The 22727-nt window shown below is 39.2% G+C and overlaps 1 long non-coding RNA gene and 1 pseudogene across 1 annotated transcript; both read right to left on the bottom strand.

The window, feature by feature from the left end:
- Positions 1 to 5895: 5895 nt before the first annotated feature.
- On the bottom strand, positions 5896 to 22165 carry LOC114820922 (metal tolerance protein 1-like; annotated as a pseudogene).
- LOC139191384 (uncharacterized) lies at positions 16456 to 19302 on the bottom strand. Its single transcript, XR_011575425.1, has 2 exons — positions 17089 to 19302; positions 16456 to 16915 (listed from the first exon to the last, which is right to left on the bottom strand). It is a non-coding gene; the product is annotated as an uncharacterized lncRNA (long non-coding RNA).
- Positions 22166 to 22727: the final 562 nt, after the last annotated feature.

Below are 22727 nucleotides of genomic sequence, written 5' to 3'. Positions count from 1 at the left end.
ATATGAATATGCCATATGATGCGTTGCCCATAACGCAATCAACTTTACTGACGAAGACTTGCTACTAGGGTCAAAGCTCACAACCATTATCTCTTCATATCTGGGTACGTGAGAGAGAACAAAATCAACCGCATGCTTGTGGATGGTGGGTCAGCCAAAAGAATCATGGCAAAGTCAACAATGACCACAATCGACATCAAGGTGGATGAACTATCATGAAGCTGCCTCTTAATCCAAGCTTTTAACCAAGGAGGATAAAAAGCAATAGGCATGATCCGAGTCCAGATGACCATTGGTGAACTCAAATCAAGCAATTTATTCCACGTGATCGATACAAGAACTTCCTACAGCTTGCTCTTAGGAAGACCTTGGATCCATAAAAATGGAGTAGTGCCTTCCACCCTTCACCAATGCCTAAAGTTCTACCGAGAAGGAGTGAATGTGATACAAGGCGACACCAAGCCATTCACCAAAGCCGAATCACATTTCGCGGATGCCAAGTTCTCTATAAATGAAGACATGGTACCCGAAGCTCTTCCAAAGGAGATCAAATCCACAGGCAAAGTCGCACACAAAAAGCAGAAGTGGCAAACCGTGCCCAATAAATAAGAAAGGTAAGTCGTGCCATCTTCAAGCAAAGACGACGATGAGCCTACTAAGCCCACAATAACCAAATAGAGTGTGACGCCCTTAAAAGGACCAAACACACCCGTCTTCCAAAACATCTCAATGTCGAGAAGAAGAATGGGCAATCCCTATTCGAAACTGGAACAAGCAAAACCGACACATAGTTGCACAAGGACAATGAAAAGCTGCTCAAGACAAATGCAGTTTTACCTCTAACACAGCTAAGCAACATTAAAGTTTCAAAACCACTGTAAGGTTTCGTAAAGCCCCTGCCAAAGAGGGCGGAACCAAGCTCTCTTCCAACCAAGATGACCGAAGAAGGTTTCGACCATGACACTTACAAACTCATGTTAAATGCTACGTACGATTTTGCCTCTTCTTCAAATCTTGGAAAAAGGAATGCAAACATCAACAATAAAGAATGTGACCTCACCAAGACTCAAAAGAAGTTGAAAGAGCATGGTTATGGAGTTGATAATAATAAAGCTGGACTTGGCTTTACACCAAATACACTCGCGAAGATTTCAAGTAAAGTGAAAAACGTTAGTACTCAACATATCAACGTGAGTGTTTAACAAAATCAAGAGCAGCCTAAACCCACCCCTGAATGTCAGTCTTTGATCGCACTTGAATCATTCACTGCTACACCACCACAGCTCGAGGATGGGGGCAAGCCATGGTTGATGATCTCAAGGAGCTCAACTTAGGCACAAAAGAAGAGCTGAAGTCTATCTTCGTAAGTGCGCTGCTAAGAGCGGACGAGATTGAAAAGTATTACCAATTGCTAATAGAGTACAAAGACGTCTTTGCTTGGACCTACAAAGAAATACCCAGCCTTGACCTTACCATTGTCGTGCATTGTCTTGTAGTCAAGCCTGGAATGCGATCGATAAAGCAAACTCAAAGACGCTATCGATCTGAGCTCATCCCACAAATTGAGGCCGAGATTGACAAACTTATCAAAGCGGGCTTCATTCAAGAGATGCAATACCCTAAATGGACATCCAACATCGTCATTGTCCTTAAGAAATCTGGACAAATACATGTTTATGTAGACTTCCTTGACCTCAATGATGTTTGCTCGAAGGATGACTTTCCCTTGCCAATCATCGAAATCATGGTGGATGCGACTGCTAGCCACGAGGTGCTATCATTCATGGATGGCTCATCTGGATATAACTAAATTTGTATGGCTCTCGAATACGAGGAACTAACAGCCTTCCGCACTCCAAAAGGTATTTACTGTTACAAGGTAATGCCCTTTGGTCAGAAGAACGCTAGAGTTACATATCAACGCGCAATGTAGAAAATCTTTAATGACATGCTACATAAAAACATAGAATGTTACGTAGATGACATAGTTGTCAAGACCAAGAAGAGATCCGATCACTTGAAGGATTTACAAATGGTGTTCGATAAACTACGGCACTACAACCTCAAGATGAACCCGTTAAAGTGTGCATTTGGTGACACCTTTAGGAAGTTCCTTAGCTTCATTGTCAAGCACCGTGGCATTGAAGTGGACCAATCGATGATTAAGGGCATTCAAAGTATACCCGAGCCAAAAAATCTGCACGAGCTGAAAAGTTTACAAGGACGGCTAGCCTTCATTAGGCGTTTCATCTTTAACCTTGCTGGATGCTGTCAACCTTTCAGTCGACTCATGAAGAAGGATGCTCCATTCATATGGGATGACGCCTGTCGCAATGCCTTCAAAAGCATCAAAAGGTACTTGGCAAGCCCACCTATGTTAGGAGTTCTCATGCCTGGAAAGTTGCTCATCCTATACATTGCCACACAAAAGGGTTCCATTGGAGCTATTTTGCAACTCGAAAGTCATATCTCCTCATTAAGGATGGATATACAAGAAGGCTTGATTGAAGAGGAAAATGCAAAGCTATAACTTTAAGAGTTGGAAGCACTCGACGAAAGGAAGCTCGAAGCTTAACAACACTTAGAATGCTACCAAGCACAGATATTCAAGGCATTCAACAAGAAGATCCGCACAAGGTCTTTCTAAACTGGAGATCTTGTCTTTGCATTATGAAGGCGCAGCATCACAACTCACAAAACAAAAAGCAAGTTCACATCAAAGTGGGATGGACCTTACGTAATACAAGAGGTCTACACCAACGACACTTACTTAATCGGCCCCATCAATGGTTGACTCTTAAAACGTTATTACCCCTAAAACAAGAAAGCAATGCTCCTCACCTGTATGAGCCTAAATTGCACACGGCAACAATGCTTTTTGTTCGCATGAGCTTAAAAGGCGACAGCTAATGCAGCCTGTATGAGCCTAAACTGCAGATGGCATAAAGCACATCGCCTGCATGAGCCTAAATTGCACATGGCAACAATGCTCCTTATTCGCACGAGCTTAAAAGGCGACACCCAACGCGCCTGGCCTGCAAGACCATAAACTGTGTACGGCAAAACAAAACAAAAAGCAATTTCAAAATCACCATCAAAACTGTCAAAACCACCACAAAAACAATCCATTACTCATTTGAACTACGTCATGATTTGATCCCTCCTCAACCAAGGGTACGTAGGCAACTTGAAACTTTAAAACTTCAAGTACAGTCACAACATCAACAAAAACACAAATACTTCGAAGAATAAAGAGCAAATTCAAGAATGTGAATACTTTATTTCTTTAAAGGAAGAATTGGCTACAAAGCCGTATTACAAAATGAGCAAAAACAAAGAATGGAAGACATTACTTGAAAGCTATGTCTTTAAAACTAAGACGATGATCTTCAAGCAAGCCTTCCAAAGTCTTCAAAGTCTCTACGTCAGTAGAAGACAAGGTGGGCAACTCCATGGTCATGCTTTTCTCTTTGTTTAAGAGTGAAATCTTCTCTTGTTCCTGAGAAAGTGTAGCTTCTTAGTTCGACAGAACACCTTGAAGTTGTGATGCTTCCACTTCAAACTGCTCTTATTGTCCCAGCAACGCTTTTAAACATGCTTGGACAGAAGCTAAAGAAGTCTTTATGGCTTGATAACCTTCTGAAGCGGCTTGCTGTGAAGACTGAACTTGGGCAATTGATAAGTCTATTGCCACAAGTTGCTAAGCTCGAACCTCTGGATTCAACTTCTTCGAGGATATGGCATGCAAAGAAGAATGCTCAATTGAGGTAGCCATAAGCTCGGCAATCTTGGCTCTCAAGAGTGAGGAATCAACGTTAAGGTTATCGATCGCAGAAACAAGCTTCGATAAGTCTTCTTTTAGCAATGGAAGGTCCTCCAATGGGCATTTTGAAATCCTCTTCTCAATATCCATGGCCGCGTGAAGGTTGATGTGATGGATAAGATGCTTAGTGCCACTAAGGTTTGGTTCTTTCATAGAGATCTCAGAGCTAGCTGGCAAAGGTGTTGGACGCATGACGGGCACTTGTATACCTTCACCTATACACGGCAAAATTGGGTAACTTGGCAGATTTGGAACAAGCTTTGCGCCGGGCGGATCCCCAATCTCCTCGTTTGTAGGTAGATTGTCTCCAAATGGCATCTCCGTAACGGAATGAACGCCCACGTTCGCTAAGTCAAAAGAACAAGAGGGCCCAGCCTAAAGAAGACAAAGAAAGGTGTTAGAAACAAAAGCTAAACCAATGAAAGCATAAGAAATCATAAGAAAAAAGGAAATACATACATTTTTCTCAAATGACACACAACCATCAAACTGAGGATGTTACCACAAAACAAGTTCATCTTCGTGCAAATCAACTTCGTCACCAGCCTTTTCAGAAGCATCAAAATGTTGAGAAGACAAGCATAGGCGTTGATAAGCTAAAATTGCAGGTCCATCTTGCAAATGAGGTGTACTCGCACAATCAAAAGGTGTCAGCTGCGTAAGAACTGTAGAACAACCCTCTCTTAGCACATCATTGTGTGAATAAGAAGAATTGGCATCGCTTGCCGTCCCTAAGTCTTCACGATGTACCTTTGACCATCAGTCTACGTAGGCACGGGTCATTGGATTACTCTTGAACTCGTCCTTGGCTGACAGGGTGATAGAGCCATTTGTACATCCACATGTACAAGACTCCAATGCATATACATAGCTTTCAAGGATTCCGACTATGCGTTTTCCTTCAGCTTGCCTGGCACATGTTGGACCAAACCAAACTGCCTGCTGAAATGGTGAGGACTATATGACTGAACAATACATTGATCTCCTTATCGCAAAGAAATGTACCCCGAGCGAAAACTTATGACATAAGACAAGTCTGAAAAACGAAAATGTGAATCATCTATAAGGCCTCGTTGCATTGAGCCAACTCTCGCCAGATGGTCCATCCTCAAACCTTCACAGCCTCAAATAATGTATACGCCTGCAAATCATCAAGGTTCTTTGCAGAAAGCACATCATAGTACTTTGTCATCAAAGGCACCAGCTGAACTGAATTTCATGAAGATTGCCTCAACTTGTCTAATTTCGATGAAGAAAAATGAGTGCCAAAGTACTCACCCAACCAACCGTACACATAGTGGTAGGGAAGTACTGCAACACGATCTTCAGTGCTTGCAGAGTTCGAAACAACACTCAAGCCATCATAAATATTAGCTAAGACCTGAATAGCTAGGTTGAAAGATTCACATGTAGCCATCTTGCTAGCCACTTTGAAGACTCCGGTGTGGATAAAGTTAACGTCGTCTTTGGGGAAAACAAACTTACAAAGCCAACAAGCTAAGAAAACGGCTAGCTACGATTTTTCCACATGCTTTGATGCTATGCGAAGATCCTCAAACGCTTTTAATTCAGCAAGGGTATAGCACTTGGCTGAACCAATGGCACCTGACGGGTCTGAGTCTCCCTTTGGCTTAGTGGTCTTGTTGCGGCCACTTTTCTTCAAAGGCTTCGTGTACTTCATGGCATCCCAACACCAAAATAAGAAGAAATCTTCACGCCTGACTTACCTTGAGCCTCTTGGGAAAGTTTGTGATACGCCCAAAACAAGTAGCGACAACTCGCAGGCAATCATCGGCTGTTGCGATGAGAAAATTCCTCCATGTTAGGAACCACCTCATTGTAAAACTTACCTTGGATTGACAGCCTCTTATCTTGTGGAGATCCCAAAGTGAAATTGGCATCTTCCCTTGTGACGTGTGAAGTCTGTTGGTCACTGAACACCAATGCTCAAAGAATGCATGAAGGACAGAATGATGGTGTTCATAACTAAACAAAGATGTATACATAGCGTGATAAAGGCCTACATTAGTAAGCAAATCTTTGGATCGGCTCAAGACATCTTCAAGCCATTCTTAGTAAAATTCAGCAAAGACGACTTTTCCAGTAGTCGACAAGATGCCATTCCAAGTCACATCTCTGTTAATGATGCGATTGCCAATAAGCTCAAACGAAGCCAATGAATCTTCATAAACATGGTGCGAAGGGTTCAAGATAAGAATTCTCGACATACACGCCTTATTAATATTCAAACGACCAAAATCTTTCACCTCCCAAGATACTTCAGAAGACCATGACTTGATATACATCAAGTTGTCTTTTGCAAGAAGAACAAACGCCTTAGGGTCAGTCAATGGTGCACAAATCTTCAACGTCATTTCCTTATCTTGCGAGTTGCCTTCCTTCACAAGAATAGTGATGGTATTGCTCTTAAAGCACTTGAAAAATACCATGGCTGCAACGAAAATAAAAAAAACAAACAAACAAGGCAACATAAGCATAAGAGTGGGGCAACAAGAAAAAGAAAAGAAAAGAAGATTGCTTCACTAAAGCAAAAGACATGCGAGATAAACCTCGTAAGCGTTGAAGATTGATGACGACAAAGTCACAACAACGAGAATAAATCAACGACAAAAAGCTTGAACGACATGACAAAGAAGGCAGCTAGAAGACGAAGCTTCAAAGCACACTATAGTAGCAAAGAAAACCAAAATGCTACCCAATTGCACTACGCAACCCCGCAGTGATTACGAAAACAATTTCTTGCACTGCACGACAACGTCACTACTGAGGGAAAACTTTGACCAAAAGGCACTACACAGTAAAACCCTGCTACAGTCTTTTGCACAGCACCACATGGTAAAAAGTGATGCCTTGCAACAAGCTCCAAAGACCAAAACTCACGGTAGCAGCAAAAAAAAAAATCCCACAGCAGGAAGCATATAGGCAGTGCATGGCAAGACTTGTTATGCCAAAAACTCACTCCTAATTGTCCTATAAATAAGGGTCAATTGCTTCCTAATGCTATAGGAAGAAATACATACCAAATAGTAAAAGGAAAATCAAAAGAAGGAAACACATTCCTACCAAAAGAAGGAAACAAATTCCAAGCAAAAAAGGCAATTGTGAAAATCGGCAAACAAGGGGAAACATCTTGTTTTTCCTACAACAAAAATAAAATAAATCAGCAAAGGAAAAGAAAAGGAACAAAAAAAAAATAGAAAGGGCTTCAAAATTTCTAAAACAACAAAGGAAAGCCCATTTCCTTGCCAAAATACAAAAAGGAATCCCTCCAAAGCAAGGGCAAGCCTTCAAGTTTCCCAAATCAAGAGGGAATAACATCCCCTTGGCTGGAAAGAAAAAAGAAAAAAGAAAAAAGAAAAAAAAAAGGAAAGGAAAAATGCAAATCCTACTTGCCCAAGGATAAGCATTAAATCTTTCCAAAACCTTAAAGGAAATCACTAAAGCTTTCCAACACTTTGAAGGAAATCACCCTCATTACCAAAATTGAAGGAGATTCCTACAACCACAAGGAAAAAAAATTCAAACTACACCAAATGTATTTTGTCAAAATTATGGAAAATCAATACATACAATAAGTATGTGCCGATTTATCTATTTCTAAAAATTTCTTTCAAGATCACGCCCCTACGGCCCTTGAAGAAAAAAAAAATTAATTTCTTTCAAGTTTAAGGCTCTATGGCCCTTGAAGAAAAATTTCATTTTCACTAAAGATCATGCCTTTACTGCCCTTGAAGACAATTTGCATTTAATTCAAGATCAAGCATCTACGGCTCTTGAAGAAAATTTCCATTTCATTCAAGATTAAGCCTCTGCGGCCCTTGAAGAAATGTTTTGTCCAAGAAATACACCTCAACAACTCTTGACGGAATTCATCACTTCAATTCAAGATTAAGCCTCTACGGCCCTTGAAGAAATGTTTCATCCAAGAAATACGCCTTAACGGCTTTTGACGAAATTCATCAAGACCAAGCCTCAACGGCCCTTGAAGAAATGTTTCGTTCAAGAAATACAATTCAACGGCTCTTGACGAAATTCATCACTTCAATTCAAGACCAAGCCTCAACGGCCCTTGAAGAAATGTTTCATTCAAGAAATACGCCTCTACGGCCCTTGAAGAAGCAAACTAGTTCAAGATCAAGTCTCGACAATCCTTGAGTTAGAACATTCACATTGCAAGACTTCAAAATACGTTTCCTACATGTGACAAGCACATGCCAACAATGCACCTTGAAGTGGGGGCATTTGTAGACATGTAAATTTCATTGCATGCAAAAGATCCATCATAAAGCTCCACATAGCATAGACCCACCATCAATGACATGTGGCATAAATTAAGCAAAGGAAGAATAAAACTTCCCCAAAATCGGCAAAAGGGGGAAGAAATTCTTTAAAATTGGCAAAGGGCCCAAATTGCTCCTAAAACTAGAAAGAAAGTTAAAGCATCTTCACAAAACAAGCAAGAATTGAAGATTGCTCGCAAAATAGGCAAGAAAGCCTTATAATTCAGCCAAGCAAGGGAAAGTGGTTGAAAAAAAGACAAAAAACATGCCTAAATTCTCCATTGGACGAATCAAGACATAAATAGAAGCCGAATCCATCCAAAGGCATGGCTTTGGTAGTCTATAAATACAAGGTCCTAAGACAAGCACAAGGTCGACAATTTCTACATTGAAGGGCTGAAATTCTCAAAAAGGGAGAACATCTACCAACTCTTTGAAGACTAATATGTTGCCAAAGCTCTCTTCAAAGAACACATAACCAAAGCCGAGCTTTATTTTGACCAAAGCCGAAGCTTTCTTTCAACCAAAGCTGAAGCATTCCCATGAATAATCAACAAGCACTTGCGATGATTCCTTCAAGACTTGGTTGCATGCTCAAAACTTGTAATAAATGTTCGATTCAAGATTAAGTCGCCAAGACCCTTGAATCAACAAAATCTCACATCTACACTACCTTTGCCACAACTTTGAGGTAAAGATCATCCAAGCATTTTTTCAAGCTCAAAACTTGAAGCAATCATTCAATCGTTCATTCAAGATCAAGTCATCACGACCCTTGGATCAACAACCTACTCCATCTACATCAAATTTTACAATTGAATAAAAGGAAAGTTGAAAACAGAGATTGTAACCCTACAAATTCATCAATACAAATCTAATTTGTACACGCGTTCTCGTTTCATTTGATATAGAATTTTCATGTTTACAATGATCGAGCGGGCTATCAACGCGGGCTGGAGGTCTACCCCCCCATCCAACTTTTATGGTAGGCAACTGGGGTTTAGACAGGCAATCCCAGTCCCTTTCTTCGATTCAGTCCAGTATGGAACTTCCTATCACCTCCATTCTCCTTCAGAGGCTACGTTTTGAGCAAGCAAGCGTAGCTTGAAGGTAATGACCAAGATTGCTCATAAGCATGCGGCTCTTAATTTTGAGTGCACATCTCTGTTCAGCACTTGATGGGAAGCCAAGTGGTCTGGGAAATATGATGAAGATATAAGAGAAGCCCTGAAGATATGTAAGTTTCATTGCATACAAATGATGCATCACAAAGCTCCACATGGCATATGATTCATCACAAATGGACAAGTCATCAATGACACGTGGCATAAATCAAGCAAAGGAAGGAGAAAACTTCCCCAAAAACTAGGAAAACAAGGGAGAATCCCTTTTAAATTCGGCAAAGGATCAAAATACTCTCAAAACCGGAAAAAAAGTTAAGGCATCTTCATAAAACAAGCAATAATTGAAGATTGCTCACAAAATAGGCAACAAGGCCTCATAATTTCATCCAAGGGAGTAAAGTGGCTGAGACTAAGACAAAAAAACATCCCTAAATTCTCCCATGAATGAATTAGGACATAAATTAAAGCCAAATCCATCCAAAGGCAAGCCTTGAGAAGCTTATAAATCTAAGGTCCTCCCACAAGCATAAGGCTTTCTCCTCTTTCATCCAGAGTAACTTTTTCTTTCCCCTTCTCAACCTAATTAAGATTTATCATGTTGATTGAGGCTTCAGAGAATGAATCTATGTTAATCATCATGTTGGCTTAGGGTTTTTCCAACAACAATTCCCTTTAACTATAAGGTCTTAGATCCAATCTCTGAATTGCACACAATTATCAATGGAGTGGTTGAAGGTGTAGTGGACCTTGCAATACTTTTTCCCTCTGAATTTTTCAGATTTAGGCATTTCTTAGTGATGTCGGGCAAGATTACTCGAGCCCTTACTAGTTCTTCATAGATGTCTGCAGCCTTAGTTAAGTCAATGGAATATGATTGATACTTTGGAGGTTTCATGGGTACAAACCCTCCATCATTTGTCACAATCTTCTGGTCTTTGATAGGTTGAACCAATCTTTTCACCATCAAAGGTTTGAAATGAGTGGTTATCTCTGCCACATATAGCTTTATCTCTTCTCCCAAGTAACATTTCTCCTACCTCTAGGTCTTCAAACTCCAATTGATGTATTGTTGCTTTATTTTTATAAAAATGAGGTACTTTAGCTAAATGCTCCACCTGCTGTTCTTCTATCAGTAGCTTCTCAAACTTAGTGGCCGCAATCACCAGCTTCCGAAGCTCGTTAAACTGCACATCATAGAACTTCTTCCTCAAAGGTAGTCTCATAGCCTTCTGGGCAATGGCTATGTGTTGAGCATGGTTGATTGGAAACTGGCATCTCATCCTAGTCTCCCTAAACCTAATCATAAAATCCTCTATAGATTCATGTTCATATTACTTCACTTCTACCAGATCATTAATGGTCATCTTAGGTTCCACCCTATAGAACTGCTCATGAAAGGCCATCTCCATTTGCCCCCAGTTAGCAATGGAATTAAGGGGTAACAGAGAGTACCATTGGGAAACCAAGCCCACCAGTGAGTTCTCAAACAATCTCAGTTTGTAGGTGGGGTTGTCCTCGAATGCCACACAATCATTCAAAAATTTGAAAATATGATCTTTAGATGATACATTACAGTCTTCCCCGCTGCAAGTTGGGAACATGAGCATTTTGAAATTGAGAGGGAAAGGATTATGCTTATTAACATACTCAAGATAAGGCTTTTGATATGTTATCCTAAACATCAGTTAGGCTTGAGGTTGAGCATTATATACCACCATCATTCTCAATTCTGCCAACTTATTCCTGAGTTGTTAATTGGCCATATTATTGTATGGAGGATAAGAAGTCCCCCACTTCAGGCCATGATCAATGCCTAAGAAAGCTTATCTTTATACGTCGACTGCCTCCATCTAGCTTCTCCTCATTCCTTATTAACCAATGGTTTTGGCTTGTAAGGAAGAGGCTTGCCCCTAGTTGTGAATAAGCCATTTCCACTTATTTCTCCCGCTAAGTTAGATGCACCAATCTTTATTCATTCCTACCAGATTTGCCTTCTAACATTTGGTGGTGGCGGCAGAGAATCGGGCAAGCCTGCCTTTTGAAACTCTTCTTTATGGTCTTCTTGCCAACTGGTTTCAGCCTTTTCCTTCCTTTTCCCTTTGTTCTTCTTTTCTTCAAGGGAAACTGAGGAATTACTAGTTCCTTTTCTGGGCATGTCTCCACGACTCTTTCACTGGCCTAACCATCTTTCGGTGTGGAGTATTCTAATTCCAACTTTCTTTGTAGTGTTCCTATTAAGGAACACAACTTGTTAACCTCTCCTCTGGTTTTCAAAGAAATATTCTCCATACTTCTCAATACTTACATCATGGTGGCTTGCAAATCTTCATTAGTGACATTTCCACCCATCTTCTCAGAAGATTTCGGGCTTTCTAAGATCCTGGGGTTGTGGGGTGAAGGAAAGTCCTTTGGGTGATATGTCATGCCTGTTACTGTTGGACAAAGAGGTTGCCCAAATTCCACCTTCCACCTGAACGTTCGATCCTTCCTTCATCTTGGCATATAATATTACAAAATAGGTCCCACCGGGTGTGCCAAAATTATGTTCGGGCTAGATTTGTCCCTCGCACAACTCCCCTGGATCTTGCCTGTCGAGCAAGGTTTGCCGCTTGGTGTACTACAATATGAGTTTGTTATTAGTTTGAATGGTGCCTTTGTGGGGCCATTGTTAGGCCTTAAGGCTCACAATCAAAACTAATATGGGTCTAAGTGTGCCACCGTTATATTTGTATAACAGATTGTTCTTGTTTGGTTATTAAATAGGTTGATTACTTGGGCCACAAGTTATTTAGACTTCTTTTTCTTGCCTTGTAAACAAGAACTTTTACTCATAATATCATATGTCCAATTAAAGAGAGTTCATGGCCCTTCAAATTATTTCTTTGGTTACGGTTAACACTAAAGAAGCAAGGCTAATTAGTCTAGCAAGATTAATCATAGATGAAACTTTGAATGAAAAGCAGTTGAAAATGATATAGGATACAATGAAAGCTGCATAAAATAACGTATCTACTTTATGTAAGTACAAACAAAAGAAACTCGGGCAAGATTATGACCTTGTCAAGCAAGGTTCGTCTTATTGCAACCACTTTTCTTTGTGTTTTACAGGGGTTGTAATCTTTGGAGAATGAAATATAAATCGGGTTTAATAAAGGGATTCGATACTACAACACAAGGAAAAGGTAGTAGAGCTTCTAAAACTTGACAAAAGATAGCTTTCTATGGTGGATTTGTGACTAAAAGGGTAAAGTTTGAACAAACTAAAGCTTTATGGTTTCTTACTTGTTGGAGTGCAAAGTTGGATGTCTTTTGATTGATTGGTTGAGTGTCCTTCTTCCTTGTGTCCTTCGTTGCTTTTATAAACTCTCTAGCCTGACTGTCCAAGCCTCCATTTTTTGGTGATGGCCTCCAGAATATGGTGAGTCACCATTTGTTTACCTATCCATGCCCTTGAAAAGTACTTTTTACTAGGGGTGAGTTGTCCTCTATATGTCACCTCTCACATAGGCTTGTTGCCTATTTCTTGGTAAAAATGATTTTCAATTCTTACTGGGCTGCCAACTATCCTAGCCCAATCCTCTTCTACTTTTTTGTGTTCTTGGGCCTCCAATCGCACTATGCCCAACATTAAATATCCACTCAAACAAATCGGATGATATATTACAATCTTTCAAGTCTTAAAAACTTTGAACTGGCCTAATTATAACAGTCGGGCATTGACATATTGTCTCTCTCCATCTCTAATGACGTTTCATGTCTCTATTGACGTTCTATTTGAATCTTACATGACTAATATTATATTCTCTCTTGGTTTAGTCTACAACCTTTTCCAGCACCATATCAGCATTAGCATCCGGCTTAACGATAACGTGACAAGCCATTAACACCTTCCCAATAGTTATCGCCCAAGCTCGTGAATGGCAACTACCTCGTCCATCTTGCAGAGACCTTTCTCAATCTTTGTGGTATCAATCTCTCTGGGAGTGCTCTCCATCAAAACCTCTAAAATGTTCCTCAACATCCGGATTGTTGTTGCCAACGCAATTATTGAAAATACAAGTGTACATATCAGATCAACAATCTTCCACTCAGGCTTGTACTAGATAAGCCCTCCGCCAATCATCACTCCAATACTCTGAATGGAATCGCCAAGTACATGAAGATAAGCCCCCTGCACATTGATGTTTCGTTGCTTCTTCTTCTTACCTTCTGGTTTCTTATCACCTTCAGAGCTATGATTGAACAAAGGTTCTGTGATGTTAACTACCTCGGTATGATGGTGCTTGTCGTCATCATTCGAGTGCACCTCTTGGTGATGAGAGTTCTTAACAGAAGCATTAGAATTGCAGAAAATAAAGAGAAAGGAAGAACTCAAGAGAAGAATTAAAAGAAGATAGAGGAATTGTATTGATTAAAAGAATTCTCAGTACACAAGATAGACCGAGAACTACCTTTTTATACATCTTATATCCTAACTAACTTCCTACTCTTGTAAGCCACATATAACCATCCTAACTAACTCTCAACTGCATTATTGATGACATGGCACATTACATGGCAGATTATGTGGCATTTCTAAGTCAATATAGGTCAACATCCCCCCCGCAATCTCAACTAAGGTAACCGAGTTTGAGATTGAAACAATGTTGAGTGAAAATTGGACTATGGAGGCCCTTTGTTAGAATATCAGCTATCTGTTCAGCAGTATAGAGATATTCAACGTTGAGATCACCTTGATGCACCCTCTCCCGGACAAAATGGTAATCCGTATCAAGATGTTTTATCCGGGAATGATAGACAAGATTTGCACTAAGGGCAATTGCTGACATATTATCACAATAGATTGTAGGTTAAACAGGTAGAACAATTCCCAAATCTTTTAAAATGAGCCGAATCCACGCGACATTAGCTGCAGTATGAGCTAGGGCCTTGTATTCTGCTTCTGTAGAGCTTCTAGAAATGGATGGTTGCTTCTTTGATTGCCAAGAGATCGGATTGCCTCCAAGATAAACTACATATCCTGTCACGGACCTTCTTGTATTTAAACCAGCAGCCCAATCAGCATTTGAAAATGCTGTTAAATTCATGACAGAATCAACTGAATATGTAATTCGACAGTCTATAGTACCTTAAAGATACCTAATGATCCGTTTGACAGAGATTAGATGGACATCTGTTGGAGCAGTCATGAATTGACAAACTGAATTCATAGCATAAGCTATGTCGGGACGTGTGAAGGTAAGATACTACAGTGAGCCAACCAAGCTTCGATACAATGTAGAGTCCGGTAATGGTGTGCCTTCATTCAAGAGCATCTGACTATGTGGTTTGCATGGAGTATTGGCAGGTTTGCACGACTCCATTCCAGCTTTGTTAATCAAATCTTTAACATACTTTGATTGATTCACAAAGATATCCCCATTCTCTTTGTACTGAATTTGGAGACCCAAGAAATATGTAAGTCTGCCCATATCCTTCAAGTCAAACACACCGGCCAAATCTACAATAACTTGTTGGACTTTAGTAACATTTGATCCTGTTAGAATAATGTCATCCACGTATAGTAATAGAATGATCACATCCTTATCATCATTTTTCATAAAAATACTAGTGTTAGATGCAGAAGCAACAAACCCCAAGGCTGGTAAATAGCTTGTGAACTTTGAATTCCAAGCTCGAGGAGCTTGTTTCAACCCATACAACGATTTGACCAATTTACAAACATAATTGGGGTTGGTTTGATCAACAAACCCCTGAGGCTATTTCATGTACACCTCTTGTTGTAACTCACCATGTAGAAATGCATTTTTGATGTCTAACTGTCTCAATTCCCATTTGTGTATTGCTGCTAAGGACAAAATCATCCGCATAGTAGTGTGTCTTACTACTGGACTAAAAGTTTCTGAATAGTCCAGACCTTGTTCTTGTGAGAATCCCTGAGCCACAAGTCTTGCTTTATATCGAGCTACACTCCCATCAGAGTTTTTCTTAATCTTGTAAACCCACTTGCTTCCAATAACCATTCTGTTTTGTGGAGGAGGAACCAATTCCCATGTACCTTGAGCTTTTAGTGCATTGAACTCTTCTTGCATGGCATTTTGCCATTGAGGAATTGGAGAAGCTTTTCAGAATGTAGAGGGCTCATCCATATCTTTAATTACAGCAACAAAGGAGAAACCACCATTAAAGTCACTCTCATCAGCGATCTGTAATGTTTGTAACTCTGGAGATGAAGCAATGAATCCTGTGTATGATCTCCGTGAAATTGTACCTGACTTCAATCTTGTGACCATAGAATGAACCGCTTGGTCAGTAGAATGAACCAAAGGAGAAGAGATGGGTGGTAGTACCTCTAATTGTGACGGACTATGGACAGGCAATAGTGACATTGTACTTTGATTTGAAGGTGATAGAGTAGAGTGAGAAGAGCTGTGACTATGATGACCGAGATCCTGCGAGTCTTGAGTAGATGAACTTAGATTCTGCAAACTGTCTCGTGATCAGTCTTCAACAATTACAGGATTTACATATGAATCTTCATGAATCAGAGAAGCTGTATGATCTGCCCTTGTACCAAAAGAGGACAATTGAACAATGATTGGAGGCAGTTGTGGACCTTGTGAATTGTTTGACTTAACCGAAGACAACTGTTTTGGACTCTTGAAAGGGAACGTATTCTCATCATCAATGACATGTCTGGACAACACAAGCTTATTACTAGATATATCATAACATACCACTCCCTTGTATCCAGCAGCAAAACCAAGAAAAACACACTGTTTAGATCTAGGTTGCAGTTTGTTCTGATTGTATGGCCTTAGAAATGGATAAACTACAGAACCAAATATTTTCAAAGTATGCAGCATTGGTTCTTGATGAAACAGTAACTGATATGGAGACTTTATTCCCAAAATCTTACATGGCATTCTGTTTATAAGAAATGCAGCATGATTGCAAGCATAATTCCAAAACTGTAATGGGATCCCAGCTTCACTAAGACGTGTAATTGCAATCTTTACTAGGTGTCTATGCTTCCTCTCAGTAAGACCATTTTGTTGAGGGGTATATGGACATGAAATAGAATGTACAATCCCTTTAGCTGCCAAAAATGACTGAAACTTATGACTCTTATATTCAGAACCACCATCTGTTTGTAAACACTTGATTGTAGTATGAAACTGATTTGTAACAAATGCAGAGAAATTGATGAAGATTTGGAAAATATCTGATTTATTGATAAGTGGGAAGATCCATACAAATCTACTAAACTCATCAATAAAACTCACATAGTACCTAAAGCCTTCTAAAGACTTAGTTGGAGCAGGTCCCCATATATCCGAGTGTATCTTTTCAAAAATAGAACTAACCCTAGTGTCTTTTACAGAGAAAGGTTGCCTACACATTTTTCCAGAAAAACAGGAAGAACAAACTGAAGGTGATGAATCCTCACTAGGTGATTGTCCTGCATTTTGAAGCATAATAGCAAGGACTTCTTCAGATGGGTGTCCAAGTCTCTTATGCCAAATTGAACTCTTCACAGCCTTCCCAAGCAACGCCACAGCTTTATTGAAAACAGTACCCATTCTTCTTGAAAATACACTCACAGGAATCTCATATAGCTCTTCTCTACTCTTGCCTTGGTACAATCTCCGTCCTGTTGCCTTGTCCTGTATAACAAACACATTCTCATCACATGTGAACCAACAACTATTATCTTTACAAAATTTCTTGACAGACAAAAGATTAATAGTAATTGTCGGAACATGTAATATATTTTTTAGAGACAACGAATGGTATGGAGTTGTAAGGAATGCAGAACCAATGTGTTTAATAATCAAACCTTCCCCATTACCAATGGTGATTTTCTCATCACCATTGTATTGTACCGGTTGATTCAAATTTGCAAGATTAGGTGTCATATGGTGTGATGCCCCTGTGTCCAACACCCACGTATCAGCAGCATTAAATCCTTGAGCATTCTGACCAAATTCTGTTGCAGACATATGAGATGGAGCTTGAGCAGAAAATGCAATGAGAGAAGGGGGTGGAGGTGCACCTTGATATGCATAATTGTTTCTGTGCCTACACTCAAGAGCATTATGCCCTTTCTTCCCACAAATTTGACATGTAGTAATCTGAAATCCATTTGAATAAGAACCTGTATCACTTCTATTCAGACAATTTGGAGCAGTATGCCCCCTTCGAGAGCATATTTGACATTCAACCACAACACCATATCTGAAATTAGTATTAGCATTCCAAGAATTTCCATTCCAAGAGTTCTGTGAACCATTATAATTGTTTCCTCCTCTCTGTCGATATCCCTAATAAGGCCTTGAGTTATTGAATGAACCATATCCCCCATAACTATTCGTGTTATAATTCTGTGAAGAACTATAACCATTTCTGTTATTGTAAGACCTGTTATTTCCTTAATACGCTTGACCATCAACAGCCTTGGAACCAGTACTTGAACTCTCTCCTTGTGAATAACTATCAGTTTGACTCCCATTCTTAGACTGACTCCCTTGAACATACATCGCAGCCATGCCACTTGTCAATATGTTGATTCTTGCTTCTATAGTCAACTCAGCACCAATCAATTGTGCCCTGAAATCTTTCAAAGGAATCGAAGTTTCCCTTGCTAGAATCACTGTCTTAACTACATCAAACTCAGATGGCAAACCAGACAGTGCAGCAATCACCAAATCATTATCTGTCACTCTCTCTCCTGCAGCAATAAGCTGATCTCGAATCGCCTTCAATTTGAGCAGATATTTGTCGATAGAATCACCACCCTTTTAAATCGTATGAAATTTAGTCTTAAGTTGATTTATCCTAGCTCGAGACACGGAAGCATATCTGTCTTGTAAGTTTGTCCAAGCTTCATGAGAAGTTTTACACCCAATCACATATTCCATTGCATCATCAGAAAAAGTGGCAATTATCAAACTCAATAGCGCCATATCTTTTTGAACCCAAGATTTATACACCTCAGTAATTTCTTTAGTTACTCCAGCTTCAGTATCAATCACAAATTTTGGTGGACAAGAAGACTCACCAGTAAAGAAATCCAAGAACTCATACCCTCTTAAAACTGACCGAAACTGATAATCCCACTTCACAAAGTTATCATCGTGCAACTTAACAGTTAACAATCCCAGTAAATTCTCAATTCTTACGGACTTATCAGACATGTTGATGACTGAACATTTTCAAGAAAGTCTACAACACACTATAAAGCAACAACCTCAATAAAGCCACAACTTCAACTTAATATGCTTGACAAATTTACCAACCTTCTGGTTTCAATCTTCTGCAAATTTCAACTTTAATGACAACTCTATACCAAAACAGTCTTGACATAAATCTTTTTCTCAACATACAATTTGCAAACTTAAATATTATCAAACACACTTGGCATCGGCCTTAACAATTTTACTTCAGCAAACTCATAAACTTCAACAATTGACAATACTCTGAACAATTCTTGGCATCGGCCTTAATCATGTACAAAAAGAACCCAGATACAAACAACCAAGCAAACACCCAAAATCGCCATAATTCTTCACTGATGCAAAAACACAAACACTTGGTGTGCAGAAGATAAGAGAGAAAAGTAGCCAACCTGATACTTTGCGTAACAACCCAAGACTCGAAGAAAAATCCAATCAACAAGCCTGTACGAACAGCAACAACCCACCAAAAACTTCAACGAACTCATCAGCGGAAAACGTAGCACCAAATACCGTCATGGCTTTTGATACCATCTTAACAGAAGAATTAGAATTGCAGAAAATAAAGAGAAAGGAAGAACTCAAGAGAAGAATTAAAAGAAGATAGAGGAATTGTATTGATTAAAAGAATTCTCAGTACACAAGATAGACCGAGAACTACCTTTTTATACATCTTATATCCTAACTAACTTCCTTCTCTTGTAAGCCACATACAACCATCCTAACTAACTCTCAACTGCATTATTGATGACATGGCACATTACATGGCAGATTATGTGGCATTTCTAAGTCAATATAGGTCAACAAGAGTGATGTGTTGTAAGAATAATCCCATGGTTATGGGTCTCGTCATGACCCTCATAACTATGATTGTGATCACCATGTCCATGACCATGCCCACCATGGCCATGTCCATGTCCGTGATCGTGCCTATGATCATGACCCAATAAGAGTACCATGGCTATATTAACCAGTAAACCAAACGCAGAAATAAGAAACATGAGGAAGCCCATAACTTCACCAGTGTCATTGATAAGTCTTGCAATGGCTTCATAAACAAGGATCCAGCAAGCAGCCAAATCATCTGAATGGAAACAAGAGCACCTAGTATTTCAATCTGGAAGAAGCCGTAAGACTGACGATGAGTTCCCTCCCATCCTGATGGCCAGAGCGAGAACAAAGAAATTGCAAATGCGACAACATCTGACAATAAATGAGCCGTATCGGTGAGAATTGCTTGGCTGTGAGCTTTGATACCCCCAACAACCTCTACACTCATGAAAATGACACAGAGGACAACTGCTATCAAAAGCTTCCGCATGGATGCTGACGGTTCCTGTTCATCTTTGGAACTGGTTTTAGCATCTGAAAATACGCATGGTCCATCCTCACAAACTTGGTCCCAACAATGGTGGAATCAAGAGATATTGAGCTTACGGACACGAGAGCAAGGAGTAGAGAGAGAGAGGGAGAGAGAGAGAAAGAGAGAGAGAGAGAGAGAGAGAGCTGAATTACTTTTCATTCATTGATTGTATTATAATTACATCTCTGAGAGAGAGGGAGAGAGCTGAATTACTTTTCATTCATTGATTGTATTATAATTACATCTCTAAGACCTACTCCAACCTTTGGAGTAAAACTCAAAGTTTAGATTTAAGTAAATTGTATCAATGGTCCCTTAACTTTAACTCAATTGAAGCAATGATCCCCCAACTAAAAATTCATTACCATTGGTCCCTCAACTCGTCAAAACGTGCAAATATGATCCTTCAACTAAAAATTCATTATCATTGATCCCTCAACTTTAATCCAACTAGAGCAATGATCTCTCAACTTTAACTCAATTGGAGCAATGGTCCCTCAACTTTAATCATATTATAGTAATGGTCCCTCAACTTTAATCATATTGTAGCAATGGTCCCTCAACTTTAATCATATTGTAGCAATGGTCATTTAAACATAACTTATTTGACAAAATTCTGACGAAATTGATGAAAATGACCATAGCTACAGCTTTTCATGAGTTCAGAGACCCCAATTGTAGCAATGGTTCTTCCAACATAACTTATTTTCATAAAATTCTAACGAAGTTGACGAAAAAGACTATAGCTACATATTTTGATGAGTTAAGGGATCAATAGTAATGGATTTTTAGTTGAGGGATCATTGCTCCAATTTGATTAAAGTTGAGGGACTATTGCTACAATGTACTCTTTAGGTTTTAAACTCACCCCAACTTACTCCAAACCTTAGGACAAATATGAGTTTTAACCAAAAACTCATTTCTTAGACAAATTTAGGCCAGGATTTCCCTAGGTTAGTGGGGTTGGGCCACCATATATGTGTATTTTTTTAACTTTATATTTATAAATTCATTGAATCCAACAACTAAGATTTAGTATGATCAAAACCAAAGGTAAAAGAAGAAAAAAAAAACCTAACAATCAAAATTTAAACCCAACGGCTAGAGTAATTAAAAAAAATCTTTTATATATTTCACAATGTTCCATGAGTTTCATGGTGTCGATTTAGTGATTTTTTAATATTTATCGGAATCTAAACATTTTTAGGTTAAAATGTTCGTAAAATTAAATTAGGATAGTCTACATACTGTTTTTTTTTAAAGTTACTTTAAGAAAAAAATCATCGTAAATTCATTCTTTAATAATCTTGAACTAAAAATTTAACCCATAAGGTTCTGGGTTAAGACCTAAATATTCTGGATTAAAAATTTTAGGTTTTAATTCAAGGGTTGAAGATGGTATCTATAGGTTATACCTTCCTATTCACACTTGTAACTTGCAGTCAACAAACAATACTATGACACATGTCTCAATCCTAGACCAATCTAACCATACAATAAGCACATATACAATCTATCAATCTCCACCTACTTCAATAATATGCGAAAGACCAAAATTTTGAGCATCCATCTGAAAGGCCACAAGAAATTGTAAGAGATGAAGCCTTAGTAAATTCTGGTAAATCTTTTTGTCAGATATGACCATATGAATTATATAGTAATTAATAAAAGCTGGAAAACAGTAACAGCTGAAAAAAGACAACATAGAGCTAACTCAAAAAATACAAGGCTGCAAACAACAACGATGTAGAGAACACAAGCACCTCCTGAAAATCAACAGAAGCAAATGAAATATGTGCTCCCTTATGTCACATCCCTAACTAGTTTATTTGAATGACAGACACTGAACAGAACACTCCATACATACACAACGAATGTAATGTACTCTGCCCAATCCGATATATACCACACCATCCTCCAGATATCCAAAACCAACCTACTTAGGTTACATTTGTCTATCCAAAACAGCGTCTGTGGTGTAATCTCAACATTGTTCATAGTAACAGAGTCAAGTTAATTAACGTGTGTGTTAACGCTCAAAACTGGTGAGACTAACAAATGTTGAATGGATCAAGTGTTTGTCCTGGATGGATTTGGGCTTTGCAAACAAATGATAATAGACAAAGGATTAATGTGGTTCATCCTTCAAAACTTGGCTACGTTTACTAGTTTTTTGTATAAAATGAAAACAAGGTTACAAGTAGTGCTTGGCTAGAATAGTATGATTGTCTCTCAATTCGTCTGACCTTTTCTAAGAAGTACTCGTTGTACTTACATAAGCCTTCCTCTAAACCTTCAGCGTCTTGGTTTGAATCCATCACTTTCTTTGCATTTAATGCGCCAAATCCAAAAAGTAGACCTACTAGTTGTCCCTACGTAATTTGGCCACAAGTGGCAACAAGGGGCCACTAGAATAGGTTCACTTGTGTCCTTTTTTGAGCTGATGCGACCGAGTGCTTTGTTCGACCTTGGTGTTGGTGGAACTCGTAACCGAGCACTCTACCTATCAGCCTTTATGTTTTTTCGTAGGCCTTTGTTCCCTTGCCTAGCCACCACATGGCTTGGAGTTGACATCTGAATAGGCCTGCCCTTTTTGTGGGACCTCGTGCCTTAAAGCTGTTAGTGGCCAACTTGCCCTCTAGTGCTCAGAAGGCCTTTTATGAGGAAGCACTCAGCTTGATTGCTGGTAGGACACTCGGAAAGAACTTTGCATTAATAGTGTGAAACTCAATGGCCACACATGCTCCACATCACCTAATTCTTATGTCCTCGTGTTTGGCTTGAAAATTCGTCACACATAAGGGAGCATGTGAGAATGTGAAGGTAAATGAATTTCACATTGGTGAAGGGATAAATCTTACAAGAGTTTATAAAATGTTA

Source organism: Malus domestica, chromosome 14, assembly GCF_042453785.1.
Source record: "Malus domestica chromosome 14, GDT2T_hap1".
NCBI classification, from domain to species: Eukaryota; Viridiplantae; Streptophyta; class Magnoliopsida; order Rosales; family Rosaceae; genus Malus; species Malus domestica.
Note: the sequence above shows the minus strand (reverse complement) of the source record. Positions and strands in the feature narration are given on the sequence as shown.